At 37.7% G+C, this 16,300-nt stretch overlaps 1 long non-coding RNA gene across 3 annotated transcripts in view; it reads right to left on the reverse strand.

The window, feature by feature from the left end:
- The window catches only part of LOC133774852 (uncharacterized), a 294,451-nt gene that overhangs the window by 140,984 nt on the left and 137,167 nt on the right, over positions 1-16,300 (reverse strand). The window lies entirely within an intron of this gene.

Consider the following 16,300-nt stretch of genomic DNA (forward strand, 5'->3'; position numbering starts at 1 on the left):
TGTTAACATATGACATCAGCATTTAAACATCTGTATAATTTGAGGACCCATAACTTCCTGTCTCTTCAAAATTCATGTACTTGTTACCTACAATATGCAATCATTCCAGCAATCATAAAACAATACAATCATGTGTATTTTAATTCAAAAATATGTAGGTCAAAGTTTCATCTGAAACTCAAGTTAATCTCTCTTAGCTGTGAACTCTGTATAATGAAAAGGTAGTTTCATACTTCTAATACAGTGGTAGGACAGGCACAGGTATGCATTTCCCTCCCAAACACAGTAAAAAAGGAAATAGGACTGATTGGTCCAATGAAAGACCAAAAACCAGGAGGACAATCATGTTCTATAGTTCCATTCTTGACATCCTAGGCATACTGTTTTTGCTGTCGCTAAGTGATTTTCTCTAATGGCATACTTTGATGCATTGCTAATTATTTTTGGTAAGTCTATTATAGGCTCTTGCTTTGTGGTCACCATGAAGCTTACAAAAAACTTCTTTTGGCTATAAAAAGCTAATTTGTTTTTTTGCTTTGAGTTTTTTTAAAATTTATCTGCATGCATTTCATAAACACAGTATTAGGAACATAATAATTCTTCTCACCGTACTTGCCCTCCCACCCACTCCCCTCACCCCTCTTCCTCTTATCTCTCCTGTTTCCTATCTTGTTTTTTACTAAGATCTATTTGCATTTAACTTTTATATACAGTGTGTTAACTCTATTCTAGGTAAAGAGTTCAATGCTTTGTGTGAGAAAAAAAAGGGGGAAAAAAACTGTTACTCAACAGTCCAGACAAGGGCTATTCAAAGTTATTGCATCTCATGGGTAATTTCACTTTTTTTTCTTTATTTTTTAAAAAAAGTATTTATTTATTTGCAAGGCAGAGTTAAAGAGAGGCAGAGGTAGAGAGAGGGAGAGAGAGGTCTTCCATTCACTGGTTCACTCCTCAGTTGGCCGTAATGGCCTGGAGCTGCACCAATACAAAGCCAGGAGCCAGGAATTTTTTCCGGGTCTCGCAAGCGAGTGCACATACCCAAGGACTTGGGCCACCCTCTACTGCTTTCCCAGGCCATAGCGGAGAGCTGGATCAGAAGCAGAGCAGCTGGGACTCAAACCGGCACCCATATGGGATGCCTACACTACAGGTGGTGGCTCTACCTGCTATGCCACAGCGATGGCCCCTCGCTTTTTTTTCTTTCCTTTTCTTTTTTCCCCGTCTTCTCCTTCCCTTTCCCTCCTCTCTCCTTTTAGATATTTAACTATATTTAAAGAAGAACCCAAGAATAATACATCTTTTGCAAGCACTTACACATAACTGTAACTTATGAGACATAAGAATATCCTCTACTTAATACACTAAAAGGAAGTAATTCTTTGAGAAGAAATTTTACTATTAAGTCTCATAATACAACTCTTTGAGGATAGAGGTCCTGCATGGGAAGTTAGTGTACAGTGACTCTTGTTGTTTAACAAATAACAATTTTATGTATGATGTCAGTTATCACCCGAGGCTCTTGAAATGAGGTACCTAGGTTATGGAAGCCTTTTGGATCCACAAACTTGACAAAGCCATAAACAAAGTGGAAGTTCTCTGCTCCCTTCAGAGAAAAGTACATCCTTCTTTGGTGCCTGCTTCTTTCTACTGGGGTCTCACCCACAAAGGTCCTCCACGTAGAACATTTTTTGCCACAGTATCTTGGCTTTCCATGCCTGAAATACTCCCCTGGGTTTTTCAGCCTGACCAGAGTGCTTTAAGGTCTGAGGTTGGAGTGCTACATAAGGTGATTGTCATTCTGTGAGACTGCTATATGGACTGCTTCCCATGTTGGAATATTCCTTTTTAAGATCTCAATTTCATGAGAGAAGTTTTCTTTCACATCCTCTATGGATCCATAGTGTTTGTGCATTTGCCTTTGATTACTTCAATGTAATCTTATGATCAATATTTTGAATTCCATTTCTTGTATTTCTTCTATCTCACCATCTTCACAATCTAGTATTGAAGTGTGGTATTGTTTTGGGAGCATCATGTTGTCTTCTGTATTCTTGTTTCTTGGATTGGTGCATTTATTGTTTGGCATTTGTGGAGATGCTCTTTGGTTCCTTATTTATTTATTTATTTATTTATTTTTGCTGTGGCGGCTTTTATTGTTGTACTATGACTCTGCAGGTAAGTGGAATGTCTGCGTTTAGTGAATCTCTAGAGGCTTGTAGTGGGTGTGTTGAGAAAACTTTGTTCAGTTCTCAAGGGTTAAGGGCGTGTCTAAGGTGAAATACCAAGGTTTGGTGTGGTAAATCTCCTCTCTCCCTCTTTTTTTTTTTTTTTAATCAGAATGGAGATATATTCTGCTCAGCTGAGCTCCTCTCCTCAATGGAGACCATTGCCTGAGCGCTAGCCCCAGTGGGTATAATATTGGTCTGCTCTGTCCCAAGGACCACTCAAAGGATATGTGCAGTCCTCAGTGTAAGTTCAGATTCCTCAGCAATGTCTCTCACCAAGTAACCAGAAAAACCTGAGCTTGTAGAGTCTCCCACTGAGATTGCTCAAAGTCCCAGCCACACCATGAGTCCTTCCACACACCTTCAGTTTTTTTCACAGTCTCACACAGAAGCCTCACACAGTCACAAGCTCCTAGTGCCCTGTTAGTTCTCCCCACCAGAGTCAAAAGTATCTACTCTGCTGGTTGCCGGGTGCAGACAAGAGCTGGCATAGCTGTTACACATGTCCACAATGTTGCCTGCTTTATCGGCTTGTTACAGGATGCCATTGTAAAGTGAGCAAGGAGAGAGAAACATGTCTGTGCCATCCTTTTTTTTTTTTCTCCTCTAGTTTGGCTGGTGCACATTCCCCACAGGGCTCCAAGCAAGATTCTCTCTAGGTTCTTCCTGCAGCTTTTTTGCCAGAGGCTTGGGATGCTGTGATCTGGTCTCACCTCACTTTCTAGAGCTAGTGCACAGGCTCTTGGCAGCTGGAGTCCCAAGCCATGGGTGCCCACGCCCTCCACGTAGGTCCACTGTGTCACTTTAATTTTGGTAGAGTTTCCTCTGCCATTTCCTCCCTAACTCTTCCCTGAGACTACACTCTCTCCACTTTTTTTTTAAAACTATCTTCTCCTGGGCTGGAGCAGTAAGCACCCTCCCTACTCTGCCATCTTGTAACTGCCCCCATTCACTCCTTTTTAATTCTGTCTATTATTAAAACCAAACACTTAATTCTATTGATATGACCACTTTAACATTTGATCCTATCTATATGATCACTTTACCAGTTACTCCTATCCATATGATCTCTATAACACTTAAGATGCTATTTTTACCACCCACCTTAAGGAGAGTTGGGGTCTTATGGCAAATTTTTAAACTGTACCCTTAGAAGTAAGTCTGTAGGAATGTATGCAGAACTATACTGTAAAAAGCTACTTTGATATGATAACATCTTAACATATATTATAAAACTGGAAGTCAAAGAGATAATAAATTATAATGCAGAACTATATATTCATACTGCATTCCTCCCCACATTTTGAACTTTTAATGCTATATTTTACCTCTTTCAATATTGCTTTTTAGTATAATAATTTTTGTCTTCATAGTAAATACATGACATAAATGGTTTACACATCGTGTTTACAACATGAATGCATCTGAATTTGATTGTATAATTACTCTTCCTAGCCATTTTTGTACATTTTGATACATTCTTTCCTACTTATTAGCATCTCTTTCAGTTTGAAGAAATCCTTTTAGCATTTCTTGTAACACATGTCTAATGGTGATAAATTCTCTCAACTTCTGTTTTTCTGGGAATGTCTTTATGTCTCTCTCATATCTGAAGAATATGGTGTTCTTGGCTTGCAGTATTTTCTCTTCAGAACTACAAATGCATCAGGCTAATCCCTCCTGGCCTGTAAAGTTTTCACTAAAAAGTCTTCAGTCAGATGAATTGACCCCTTTTTATGTATTATTTTCTTCTTTTCCCTAGAAGCTTTAAGAATCTTCTCTTTATCTTTAACCTTAAAGAGTCTGACTATAATGTCTTGGGGTAGAATTGGTTGGGTTTAATCTGACTAATGACTTTTGACCTTCCTATATATCTACATCTCTGTAGACTTGGGAAGTATTCTATCATTATTTCTTTGAATATATGTCTACTTCTTTGGCAGTCATAAGCCCCTCTTCAATCCCAATAATTCAAAATTTGCTTTTTTCATGCTATTTGATATTTCCCATTAGCTTTCTTTAGCTATCTTGATTCTTTTTTTCTTCCAAATGTGTATTTTAAAATAGCCTATGATTGAACTCACCAATTCTTTCTTTCTTCTATTTCATCTAATCTGCTCTTGATGCCTTCTCTCATGTTTTTTAATTTCTCTTACTATATTTTTCAGCTGAAGGATTTGTTACTTCCATAATTTTTTCAAAACTCTCTGATAGAATACTAAATTGTTCCTCTGTGTTCTTTTGAATTTGTTGAGCTTTCTTAAAACAGCTATTTTAAAATCTTCATCCAAGCATTTCAAATTTTCAATTCCTAGATAATAAGTTTCAGGTACCTTATTTTGCTCGTTTGGTGAAGCTGTGGTTCTCTAGAAGTTCCTGATGGTTGTTGGTGTACACTATCTACACATCAGAAGAGAAATTATTGTAATTACCTGTACTTGTTTGTGGCTATTTCTCTAGAAATTTTAAAAAGTTTGTTTTATTTGAGTTTATGCATGCTTCTGGTATTTTAGCACTAGATAGCACTCAGGCCCATTGTTGATATATTTTTATGGATTCAGTCTTACATTACTCCCCAAACTCAAATTCATCCCAAGTCTAGTTGGTGTATTGACCAGTAGGAACTAGGGAAGTGCCAAAACAAACAAAACAAAACAGAACAGAAAAACAAATAAAAGTATTCCATCTCTACAAACTTCTTCCTGGGCCTTTGGTAAGCTCAGAATTCTTGTGAATCCGTAAGTGCCATGATGCTGGATTGCATCTGAAATCCTCAACCCACTCAGGCCAGTACAGTCTGGACATAAACAAAGCTCACCTCCCTGCTGCTGAGGTGATTTCACTCAACACCAGCAAGCCACTGGTGATGTTGACTGTGGTCCAAGACTACTAAACTGGGCACTGGAGCAGATCCACAGGCTCTGTTTGCAGATGCTGACCTGGGGACAGGAATCATGAAGGACTGCTCTATGCTGAGTATTATCAACCTGAAACTCAGTCCCAAAACAGTCCTGTAATTGATTCCTTGCTCTCTGCCCAAAGCTGTGGGAGGAGTGATATGGGGCAGCCCTTAGCTGAGTCTAAATCTCACAGGCACACAGGCCTAATAGTTACACATGCTAAAACAAGCCTATCTCATGAGGAGGTAGCTCTCTGCCTAACACTAGGGCAAGCCCAGAGATTCTGTCCATAGGCACTTGCTTCCAGATAGAAGCTGTGAGGACCTGTGTAGTATTGGGCTTTACCAGCCTTCCACTGAATCTGAAAACACACTCCCATAACCCATTTCTGTGTGCAAATTGGAGCAGATTGATAAAGGCATCCCCTTGGCCACCTTGACTGATCCTAGGTTGGTCACACACATTTTGCCTGAAGGCTACAAGGACACAGTGGCCAGAAGACTTCAAAGAGCCACTTCTGTCACCAGGTAAACAATCAGCAATAAGATTTTGCCTACCCCTGACTCAAGTCTCTTGGAAACTTTAAGCAATGCCCTTGGGAAGATTACTTTGGCCTCACTCCTCCCACAGGAAAGTGGGGGAAGAGGGATTTTAAAGAGCTTGGGTCCTGATTTGAGATTGAGAGGAGTCTGTGCCCAGTGCTGCAGGACAAGTGGATGAGTCTACCATTACCAGTTACCTTATCTACAAATGTGGTGGCAATGACAAAATAAGCGCTGAAAATTTTGAATCATCTGAGACAGGAAAGGCTTCCTTCAAGTATATCTGGGTCTTGGATAAACTGAAATCCCAACATGAGCATGGTGTCACCACTGACATCTCTCTGTGGAAATTTGAGATCAGCAAGTATTATGTAACTATCACTGATGCACCAGGACAGAGACTTTATCAAAATACAGGCACATCTCAGGCTAACTGTGCCGTCCTGACTGAGCTGCTGTCAGTGAGTTTGAAATCAGTATAACCAAGAATGGGCAGATACATGAGCCCATGAACAATTTCTTATGGTTTATACACCAGATATGAAACAACTAATTTTTGGTGTCAACAGAATGGATTCCACTGAATCTGCAACAGTTAGAAGAGATACAAGGAAATCACTAAGGGAGTCAGCATCTATATTAGCATCTATATTAAGAAAATGAGGGCTCAAAGAACAGATGCTCAGGAGGGGGGTGGAGCCAAGATGGCGGACAGTGAGGACGTGCGCCTATAGTCTGGAATTACTGTAGCCTCAGGAAAAGACTCAAGAAAAAAACTGCAGAGGAAACGCTTCCGGATCTAGTGGATGTGACACAGAGGACCTACAGGGAGCCGACCGCGTGGAAGCCCCACCGCAGGAGCCGAGCCAAAGAATCTCGCCAGCGCAGGAACCAGAGGTAAGACAAAAGCCTCAGAAACCCAAGACATTGGTGGGGAAAGGCAGAGGCCTCTCTCTCCACTTGAGCAAAACAAAGAGCAGGCACCATTTTACATATGTAAAGCAGCAACGAGTACACAACTCAGTAACTTTGGGTCTATGGTGAAACTTGAGAACACATTGAGGGCTGCATAAACTCTTTGTGTGGTCCCAGAGGTAGATCAAACAAATACTCACAGAGGCCAGATTTCAACTACCCTCAGTTCCACTCAGCTGTGCAGAATTACTTCCCAATTGAGTCAAAAGAGAGAGAGAGAGAGAGAGAGAGAGAGAGAGAGAGAGAGAGAGAGAGATCCAGCAAGGAGCAAGGGAGAGAACAATCTGGGTGAGTCACTTTTTGCACAGCCTTAAATCTGAAGAATCAAGCAGAGCTCTCTGGCCACACCCATCACAGCCTCTAAGGATCCATCAAAGCAGACAGCCCACTTAGAGGCATAGTATAACGAGAAAAAAACACCACAGCAAAAAAAAAACCAAAAAAACATAAATTATCTCGAGCATGCCAAACAACAAACGTAGAAGCTGAGGTAACAAGAGCAAGGAAGACACTATGATGCCCCCAAATGAACAAGACACCCCAATGCAAGATTATGAAGATGAAGAGATAGAGGAAATGCAAGAAGCAGATCACAAAAAAATTGATAAGAACATTAAGAAGTTCTCAAAAACAAATTCTTGAACTACAGAAATCCTTAATGGACAAGATAGAAAATCTCTCTCGTGAAAATGAAATATTAAGGAGGAATCAAAATGAAATGAAAAAACTAGTAGAACATGAAACTGTGATAGTGACAAGAAACCATAATGAAATGAAGAACTCAATAGATCAAATGACAAACACATTAGAGAGCCTTAAAAACAGAATGGGTGAAGCAGAAGAGAGAATATCGGAATTAGAAGACAGAGAACAGGAAAGGAAACAGTCAAATCAAAGAAAAGAAGAAGAAATCATAAATCTAAAAAATACTGTCAGGAATCTACAGGATATTATTAAAAAACCCAACATTCGGGTTCTAGGAGTTCCTGAAGGCATGGAGAGGGAGAAAGGATTGGAAGGCCTTTTTAGTGTGATACTAGCAGAAAATTTCCCAGGTTTGGAGAAGGACAGAGACATCCTAGTACAGGAAGCTCATAGAACCCCTAATAAACATGACCAAAAGAGATCCTCACCACGACACGTCGTAATCAAACTCACCACAGTGAAACATAAAGAAAAGATCCTAAAATGTGCAAGAGAGAAATGCCAGATTACTGTCAGAGGATCTCCAATTAGACTCACAGCTGACTTCTCATCAGAAACCCTACAAGCTAGGAGAGAATGGCGAGATATAGCCCAAGTACTAAGAGAGAAAAATTGCCAGCCCAGAATATTATATCCTGCAAAGCTCTCATTTGTGAATGAAGGTGAAATAAAGACCTTTCACAGCAAACAGAATTGAATTTGTCGCCACTCGTCCAGCCCTGCAAAAGATGCTTAAAGATGTGATACATACAGAAACACGGTCACCAATATGAAAGAAGGTAAAGGAAGGAAACCTCACAGCAAAAGATCACAGGAATCTCAAACCATATATTAGAAAATATCTTTCGCAAATGACAGGGCAAAGTTACTCCTTCTCAATAGTCACATTGAATGTTAATGGCCTGAACTGTCCAGTTAAAAGACACCGATTGGCTGATTGGGTTAAGGAACAAAACGCATCTTTTTGCTGCTTACAAGAAACTCATCTTTCCAACAATGATGCATACAGACTGAAAGTTAAAGGCTGGAAAAATATCTACCATGCCAACAGAAATGAAAAAGAGCGGGCGTAGCCATCTTAATATCGGACAACATAAACTTTACCACAAAAACTGTTAGGAGAGACAAAGAGGGGCACTATATAATGATTAAGGGATCCATTCAACAGGAAGATATAACGATTATCAATGTATATGCACCTAATTACAGGGCACCAGCTTATTTAAAAGACTTGTTAAGGGACTTAAAGGGAGACTTAGACACCAATACAATAGTTCTGGGGGACTTCAATACTCCACTCTCAGAGATAGATCAACAGGACAGAAGATCAACAAGGAGACAGTAGATTTAAATGACACTATAGCCCAAATGGATCTAACAGATATCTTCAGAACATTTCATCCTACATCTAAGGACTTTACATTCTTCTCAGCAGTACATGGAACCTTCTCTAGGATTGACCACATACTAGGCCATAAAGCAAGTCTCAGCAAATTCAAGAGACACATTAAAACAAAGGTTAATTAAAATATAAGAAAAGCATGTATAAACATTAGATTATGCGGTTTTTGATAAGGAAACATTACTACAAAAAAAGATATTTTATACAAAAATGTTCAATTCTTTAAGAAGATGTAACATTTTAAAATTTGTGTGATTATTGACAGAACTAAAAAAGTATGTGCAAATCTTCAAATATAAAAAATTATTTTTAATCATAAAAATTTAATACATCTGCCACTGTACTTGATAATACAAGCAGACATGAGATTGGAAAATCCACAAAAGATTTGAAAAAGTGAATGATAATTTGACCAGATGATCATATAGAGAACATTAAAACTGACAACTACTGAAAATACATCATTTTAAGGCACATCTCTTATCAAAATTGATCATGTGTTTAACTATTAAGCAAATTGCAAAAGATTAAAATCTGGTCTCAGAGGAGTTAAGCTAAAAATTAATAAGAATGAGAACATTGGAAAATATCTCTGTATTTGGAAAATAAGAAAGACAAAGTAATCCATGTATCAAAACATGAATTACACTAAAAATTAGAAAATATTTTATTTTTATTTATTTTTATTTTTATTTTTGACAGGCAGAGTGGACAGTGAGAGAGAGACAGAGAGAAAGGTCTTCCTTTTGCCGTTGGTTCACCCTCCAATGGCCGCCACGGCTGGCGCACTGCGGCCAGCGCGCTGCGCTGATCCGATGGCAGGAGCCAGGTGCTTCTCCTGGTCTCCCATGGGGTGCAGGGCCCAAGCACTTGGGCCATCCTCCACTGCACTCCCTGGCCACAGCAGAGAGCTGGCCTGGAAGAGGGGCAACTGGGACAGGATCGGCGCCCCAACCGGGACTAGAACCCGGTGTGCCGGCGCCGGAAGGCGGAGGATTAGCCTGTGAAGCCAAAATTAGAAAATATTTTAAATTACTACAAATGACTGTTGACTAAAATGCAGAGGGATATGACATAAGCACATGAAATCAGTTTCATAAAGATATCATGAAATAAATTCTTCTTTATGGTTAAGCTGACAATGTATGTTGATATTTTCAAAAAACAGTTTGTCATTAAGAAAATAGAATTAAATTTCGAAAGATGAATAATCTGGATTTTGTACACAGTCCCTTCGAATTAAGAAAAAAAGTTCTGAACATAAACAACATGTATATTTCCTAAAAGAAATATACCCCCTAGTAGATCAAGATAATCATCATATCCATCAAAGGCATGGTAAGCACTAAGTTGCTTTGCAAGCCAGGTGATTAAAAGTTCTGCAAATAAGTGTCAATTTCCCCCAATACATTTTTCTTTTCTTTTTTTTTTGTTTTTTAATTTTTATTTAATGAATATAAATTTCCAAAGTACAGCTTATGGGTTACAATGGCTTCCCCCCACCCATAACTTCCCTCCCACCCACAACCCTCTCCTTTCCCGCTCCCTCTCCCCTTCCATTCACATCAAGATTCATTTTCAATTCTCTTTATATACATAAAATCAGTTTAGTATATATTAGGTAAAGATTTCAACAGTTTGCCCCCACATAGCAACACAAAGTGAAAAAATACTGTTGGAGTACTAGTTATAGCATTAAATAACAGTGTACAGCACATTAAAGACAGAGATCCTACATGATATTTTTTAAAAATTGATTAATTTTCTATGCAATTTCCAATTTAACACCAGGGTTTTTTTTTCATTTTCAATTATCTTTATATACAGAAGATCGATTCAGTATATACTAAGTAAAGATTTCATCAGTTTGCACCCACACAGAAACACAAAGTGTTTCATTTTATAGAAATAAAGCTGTTAATGATAAAAAAAGAAAATATTTTAAATTAAGTTATAAAAATTAAATATAATACTTATATTATAGGAAGTTTATAACCTTAAATGAACAAATCAGAAAAGTGGATTGAATACTAATTAACTAAGCATCCATGTCAACATGTAAGAAAACCAAAACAAGCTCAAAAGGAATGGAAGAAAGAGCATAAATTAATAAAGTAGACAATTGCACATTAAAGAGAATCGACAAAGTCACAAAAGATTCTTTGGAAAGAGTATTAATTTGGTAAAACTCTTGATAAATAATCAGGAAAAAGGAGACAATGTATATAAACAAAGGCATGCCACAATATATCTTTTAGACACTAAAAATATAAAAGCATGTTAAAATAAACATTAATCTGAATACTGAAAATTTAAGTAACAATTTAAGTAATTTTATATTTGGACAAAATTCTAGTAAACAGTATTTACTAACATTAAAAGAGACAAATTTTTAAAACATGACTGGTCCTATGATTATTAAAGGAATTAAATCTATAATTAAAAACTTCTCTTAAAGAAAACTACAGGCCAAACTGGTTTTTGATGAATTTTTCCAAACATTTAAGGAAAAGTTATTCCCAATCTCACTAAAACCCTTTGAATGTAGTAAAAAGGTAAATACACCCCTGTACTTGCCTTATGAAGCAATCATAAATCTTGATACCAAACCCTAATAAGGAAGCTACAATGAAAGAAAATCAGATCAAACCTCATCCATGAACACAGCACCAAAATCCTAACTAAATTATTAGCAAATCAAATTCTACAACTATAAAATGAATAAAATATAATGGTCAAATGCATTTAACCCAGGAATATAAGGTTACTTTACCTTTGAAAATTAATTTGTATAATTTACCACATTAACAAAATGAAAAGAAAAAGTAGATGCAGAAAAGAAGTTTCATGATGTTTTATACTCATTGCAATTCAGCAAATTAGGAGCTTCCTTAATAATATTTTTAAATTTCAAAAATACTATATAAATGTATCTAGGTTAATAAATAGATCAATTCAAAAAACTTTTTTTTAGAATACCAGCACTAATAGTTTATAAAGTAGTACCACTCACAATTGCAACAATAAATATAACACAGTCACCTTTGTTCCCATTTTCAGATTGAAGGAAAAGTAACACGCCCCAGGAGAAATGAGCAGGGAGAGCTAGAGATGGAGTAGGTAATGGCACTTAAGAAACAGAGGCTGGAGGGAGCTTGGAGATTTGTAATAAGAAATTGCTACAGACTAAAAAACCAAACATGAAAACAAAGATTATAACAGCTATACTGGCTTCTACTGGCTTACTGGATATTTCATATACTCAATAAATGAATGCAACTTTAAGAAATCAATGTGTAAGCACACAGCTGTATGCTTTACAAAACTTCATATATCAAAGATCACACTAGGGGCCAGCGCCGCGGCTCACTAGGCTAATCCTCCGCCTTGCGGCGCCGGCACACAGGGTTCTAGTCCCGGTTGGGGCACCAATCCTGTCCCGGTTGCCCCTCTTCCAGGCCAGCTCTCTGCTGTGGCCAGGGAGTGCAGTGGAGGATGGCCCAAGTGCTTGGGCCCTGCACCCCATGGGAGACCAGGAGAAGCACTTGGCTCCTGCCATCGGATCAGCACGGTGCGCCGGCCGCAGCGCGTCTACCGCTGCGGCCATTGGAGGGTGAACCAACGGCAAAAGGAAGACCTTTCTCTCTGTCTCTCTCTCACTGTCCACTCTGCCTGTCATAAAAAAAAAAAAAAAAAAAAAAAAAGATCACACTAGGAAGCACTTTAAAATGAAGTTAAGTTTATTTAGCTATAACATAGATAATAAAATGAATATTATTTTGTACATATTTTACCAAATATATTCAATTGTGTAATCACCACAAAAATAAGATATAGAATATTTTTATCACCCTCAAATGTTCCATTGTGCTTATTTACAATCATTTCCACTCCTCCTTCTAGCCTTTGGTAAAGATTGATGTTTTATGTTCTTTGAGCATTGTCTTTTACACGATAGCATATGCCTGTTTGCTTCCAGAAATACTTTTTAAAAGAATATAGATAGGTTATGGGGGGAAATGCTGCTATAATTCAAAAGTTGTACTTTGGAAATTTATATTTATTAAATAAAAGTTTAAAAAAATAAAAGCTCACATTAACAAAAAAGAATATAGATATTTCTAAAATGTTTCAGTGTGTCTTATAACAATAGCATTTTATAATAGAAATTTCTGATGATTTCACATTCTTTTTTTTTTTTTATTTCACATTCTAACCACAATTCTAAGTAACAATCCCATGCATAGTGCAGTCATATGTATTAAAGCGGACAAAATATAGTTCCAATAAAATAGAAAAAAACAATTTTAAAGATATTTAATCTTTTTATGTGCCATATTCTTTTCTACATATTTTATCAAATATTAACTTATTTTATTCCCAACTTTTATAAATACTTTCACACATATTAACTCATTTAATCCAACAAAACTTAAAGAAATTATTATAATTCTCATTATATGGATGAGGAAATTAAGGCACAGACAAATAATTTGCCCAAGGCCACATGGCCAGTAAGAAGCAGACTGGGATTCAAACCAAGGCAAGGAGTTTTTCTGTATTCACACACTTAAGAAAACCAGAATGTTCAGGTATAGTAGATTGGATTATAGCAATTTCTAAATTAAAGCTGGATAGATGATGCACCTATATATGTATAGCAATTAATTAAGCAACCTAGAGCTCATGTTGTCAAGTACCCTCGCTTTATCACTAGGAAACCCTGGGAGACAGCTAGGGATACAGCAAGTACATAGGGTCTCTGTATCACATGGAAGACCTGGATGGAGTTTCTGGTTCTAAACTTCAGCCTGGCCCAGCCCTGGCTTTTGCAAGCATTTTGGGAGTGAATCAGCTGATAAAATATATCTCTCCCTCTCTCCTTTTCAAATAAATAATAATTTTTTTTAAAAAAAAAGAGAGAAGATTAAACAAAAATATAGAAGCAAAGTTTAAGGAATCAAAGTCACTGGATCTCTACTGTCCCAAGGTCAACAGAATGACTTTTACTAGGGTGCTCCAAGAGTGGATCCCAGTTAGTTTAGCAGCAGCAAAACAACCTGGCTAGAAATGCAAATTCTGAATCCTCCGAGACTTACTGAATACAAGATGGGGTGATGTGGTGGGGGAAGACAAACTTTTTTTTTAAGATTTATTTATTTATTTGAAAGTCAGAATTACATAGAGAAAGAGAGGCAGAGAGAGGTCTTCCATCCACTGGTTCACTCCGCAATTGGCCACGACGGCCAGAGCTGTGCTGATCTGAAACCAGGAGCCAGGAGTTCTGGGTCTCCCACATGGGTGCAGGGACCCAAGGACTTGGGCCATCTTCTACTGCTTTCTCAGGCCATAGCAGACAGCTGGATCAGAAGTAGAGCAGCTGACATTCGAACTGGCACCCATATGGGATGCCAGCATTGCAGGCGGCGGCTTTACCTGCTATGCCAGAGCGCTGGCCCCAGCAAACTGCTTAAATAAGAATCCACAATGATTCTGATACATCATTACAGTTTGAAAACAACTATACGAGGTCAGAGACTGCATCCTGAATGGTGGTCTGAATGACGTTCATCTGTCTCCATGAGCAGCTCCTAGACAGCTGCACAGATGGCTGCTCTTTTCCCTTCTCCAAAATCCTTGAAAATAAAATCTCACATCTTGGAGTGATATTGCAGCTTCTGATCCCTGCAGTAATCTAATTAACATCTAGCTTCAAGTGTAAGAGAACTGTATATAATCAATTTTAATGAATCTTTTGAACTTACATCATATAAATCATGGAACCCATTTGCATACTAATTGCTTCATTTTCTCATGAATTAATTCAATAAACATTTACTACTACTTACTATATGCCAACAGTACCTCATAGTGAAAATACCAATACCCCTCCCATCATGGAATTTAGACTATGGTTAGAAATAGAAAATAAATAAATTTATAAATAAAATTAAAAATGTATGAAAATTAAAAATCAGAGGGGATAGTAGGGAGTGCAGAATAGGATTTTATGATTTTAGATAGAGTAGTCAGGAGGTAGTCTCTTCTAAGATGACATTTGAGCAAAATCCTGAAAGCTGTATGACAGCAAAACTTATATTTACCTGGGGCAGGAAGATCTTGGAGGATCAAAGAAACAGCAAGGAGGCTAGTTGTGTCTGGAACTGAATGAATGATGGGAAGAATGGTAGAAAGCCAGAGAGGCTAACAGGAAACTATATGGGATAAGACTTATACACAATGGTGAATGCTTGGAATTTTATTCATTAGTTTTGTAAGGCTTAGAATTTAATTCCCTAGTCACATAAACTTCAAGATTCTTTACTAAATACAATAAACTGCATAGTGTTTTTAACCAACACAGGCAGTATAATTGTGCCATCTGAGATTTCTGAATAGCTTCGCAATCAGAATTCCAGGTTGGCCCTGAGAAAGAGGAACACCAAAACAGTGGTCTAAATTTTCCCGACAACTTTAACAGGGTAAATCAAGAAAGTAATTTCTCCTCTGGTTCTTTGCAGCATTTTGAGTGAAGGAACTTTATTTGAGGTGAAAATGATTCCATAAAGAAAACACATGCTCTTTTGTATAGAATTTATCACAGAGTTCAAAAGATGTATGTTGGTTTCTGAAGAATTTCATCATTATCAACTAGACAGAAAGCTACCTGAAGATGTTCAGCTTGACTCAGTTCTGAGACCTAAATTCACTTGAACTTTTTGGCTGAAAATAGCAGTGATTGTAGAGAGAACATTCCTTCAACATACTGTGGCCCATTCACTGGAAATCAGCAATGAACACAACAGACAACAGCCCTTGCTATGTGAAGTTCACATTTCAGTGTGAAGGGACAAAAACAACACAAAAATGATAAATAGGGCAATTTCATATAGTTACAGTAGGTAAACAGTAGGACAGGAGTGACTAGTTGAGGGTGTAGAATTCTACTTTAGCTTAATTGGTTAGGGAAGCCCTCTCTGAAGAGGTGACAGTAAATTAAAACAACATTGAGAAGAAGCAAACCTTATAATGATCTGGGGTCAAAAAACATTCAGGCGCTTTATGGCTCACTAAAATCCTTAGAATTTATCATCTATGTTTTTCAATTCAGTTTCACATACACTTAAGTTTTTAAATCTTTACAATTCTAATGTAAAACTAAACATATAGTTGATATTAGAGAAATTAGGTTTCAGAGTAAAGTAGTCTAAGGGTCTAACATGGGATTAGTAGGTATGCCCTTGGCAGGCATTCCTTTTTATAGGATTTATTTATTCATTTGAAGTCAGAGTTATAGAGGAGGGAGGGAGAGAGGGAGGGAGAAAAAGTGAGTGAGAGAGAGAGAGAGAGAGAGAGAGAAAAGAGAGAGAGAGACCTTGATTCTTCAACAGCTCATTCACTCCGCAAATGGCCACAATGGCCAGGGTTGAGCAAAGCCAAAGTCAGGAGCGATGAGCTTCATCTGTGTCTTCTATGTTTGTGGCAGGGACCCAAGCACTTTTGTCATCTTCTGATGTTTTGCCTAGGCCATTAGCAGGGAGCTAGAAGAAC

The sequence above is a fragment of the Lepus europaeus genome, chromosome 2, assembly GCF_033115175.1.
Source record: "Lepus europaeus isolate LE1 chromosome 2, mLepTim1.pri, whole genome shotgun sequence".
Classification (NCBI taxonomy): Eukaryota; Metazoa; Chordata; class Mammalia; order Lagomorpha; family Leporidae; genus Lepus; species Lepus europaeus.